Source organism: Mus pahari, chromosome 8 (assembly GCF_900095145.1).
Source record: "Mus pahari chromosome 8, PAHARI_EIJ_v1.1, whole genome shotgun sequence".
Lineage (NCBI taxonomy): Eukaryota > Metazoa > Chordata > Mammalia > Rodentia > Muridae > Mus > Mus pahari.
The window spans coordinates 29114037-29116843 of record NC_034597.1 but is presented as its reverse complement, the minus strand read 5'-3'; positions in this window follow the sequence as shown (position 1 = coordinate 29116843).

The window sequence follows — 2807 nt, the reverse complement described above, 5'->3', positions numbered from 1 at the left end:
CAGAAGATGGCCTAATCGGCCATCATTGGGAAGAGAGGTCCCTTGGTCTTGCAAACTTTATATGACCCAGCACAGGGGAATACCAAGGCCAAGAAGTGAGAGTGGTTGTGTAGGGGAGCAGGGGTGGGGGGAGGGTATAGGGAACTTTTGTGATAGCATTTGAAGTGTAAATAAAGAAAATATCTAATAAAAAAAAAAAGAAGTTAAAACAAAAGTTGAGGGTTGTGACAGTGCTGGCTGCTGGTGCTCTGCTGCTGCTGCTAATCCTGCAGAGACAGAGGAGGTTTTTGTTGTGGTGGTGGTTCTTTTGTTTTCTTTTTTTTTTTTTTTCTTCCAGACAGGGTTTCTCTGTGTAGCTCTGGCTACCCTGGAACTCACTCTGTAAACCATGCTGGCCTCGAACCCAGAAATCTGCCTGCTTCTGCCTCCCAAGTGCTGGGATTAAAGGTGTGTGCTAACACTGCCTGGCTCCCTTCTTTTTAAAAAAGTATTTCCGATATAACAAGTTTTATCTCTCTTATAACTATTAGTCTTATGACTCTATCATTTTTTCATATAATCCATGCTATATAAACTAATATTTCTTCATTAGCTCCATCACAAACTCAAAATCCATAAGCAGAGAAATCCAGTAGTGATTTCTGACACCTCCACACCCAGTATATGTACTTTGTGTTTTCAAAAATACCATGTATTTTCTACATTGAAAACTATAAATGTTATCGTAAATATGGTGAACATTCATTATTTTGTGACAAAAAAACAAGCATACTGTATTTGTAGCTTTCAAGTTCTTTAGTTCATGGGGACAAATAGAGAGTACTAACTGGAGAAATGATTAGCTACAGAAATTAGCTATAAATAACCATGATTCCTTTCAAAGTAAAATCTCATTGTAGAAAGTAAAGCAATGAAGACTTTGATCAAGAGTATTGCAGTCTCCATGATCAGACAAGATAGAAATTGAAGACTGCTCTGGGTGAATACCAACCCATTTCCAACTGTGAATCATTAACTACAAAATCAAAACCATCTTTTTATGGCTTTTCAGGTTAGCTCAGCAGGGGAAAGGACTTGCTGCTAAGCATGTCTGCATGGTACAATACAAAAATCAGTTCAAGCAAATTGTTCTGTGACCTCCATATGCATTCTGAAGTATCCATGAATGTGCATGAACACACACACACACACACACACACACACACACACACACANAGAGAGAGAGAGAGAGAGAGAGAGAGAGAGACTATATAGATAAAACAAAAACGTTATTGTTATTTATTGATTTTTAAATTTCAAAAACCCAACATTTAATATAGCCTTCATCTCTTATCAATAGATTCTTATGAAGACTGACATTATAACTATCAATAGATTTTTAAATATGTGCTTGTCCCTTCATTCACATTGCTCTGTTTTTCAATTGTCTTTCATTTGATTTATGTCCTATAGTAGAGTCCACAGTAATCTTCACATTATGCATAATACATAAATGAGAGATGAGCTCATGTTAAACAGAACCAGTTAGAAGTCAAAACCATACTTATGCCAGGTGCATGGCCTTGTGCAAGTTACTCAACCTTTAAAAGATCCAGTTCCTCTGCTTGCAGTGTGAGAAAAAATATACTTAGTTTATCATACTTCTATGGAGATTTAATGAGGTTAGTGAAGATCTTACCACAAATTCCAAAATCACAATTCCAAAATGTGAATGACTATGGCTTCATTTCCCTCAGATGTAATTTGAAAGCATTTGACTAGAAGTCATTGCTCAGGAATTTAGAACTGTGAAAAGCATTTTTTTTAAGTGTGTTTCAATCAAGAACAAGAAATGCTTGAATTAGCTCAGTTACGTTCTTTCGTTTATATTTTCTACCATGGATTTTGCCATAATAAAATTAAGATATAATCATATTTTCTATTGAATTAATGGCAAAATCCTTTATGACATAATGGGTTTTACCAAATCACAAAGTACATCCATTTTTCATTACAGCACCATGAGATTTATTTTCTTGTTTGGTGAAAAAAATTTGATACTATACACATTTTTGAGTGAAGATAATATTTAATTATAAGTGGAATTCAGGGGAAACACTTCATTCATTTTTATCCAATTAGTGTGAAGTAGAAAAAAAATGTAAGGCCTAAGAGTTGAGAAGTCCCACATATACCAAACTGGATTATAACCTGAGTCCTCAAAGAAAAATCTATTTACTTAATCACACCAAAACCTTTTCGAACTTCATGCTATTACTCACAAAGTGCTTTTATACTATCTACCTCACTTATTTCGCTTAAAAAGCAAATCAAGGCATATAAACACATGCAACCTACTTATATGCCTAAAGTACAATATTAAATGTATTAATGGTCAAAATATTAAAATACATGTAGACTTCTAAATCTTCTGAAGGAAAGCTCAAAGGGGAAGTTTTTTAACTGTTACATAGACAGAGTATTCCTTGGGTCACAATGCCATAACATATAAAAGAAAAAATCCGCTAAACTAAATATCATCAAAATTAAACTGTTTTGTCCCCAAATTATGCCATGCAAAAAAAAATGTTCTTTAATGCTAAGTTGCTATATTGTGATGTCTTATATATTTTTCTCAATAAATGCTACTTCCAAAAATCAGTGTTTACCAAGAGTTAATTGTTATTTGGTCTGTAAAAAGGTTTACTATGAGCACACACACACACAGACACACACACACACACACACACACACACAAGATAATGAGTGTGTAGTGGTATGAGGACAACTTACTTGAGTTAGTTTCTTTTATTGCCATGTAGATTGCA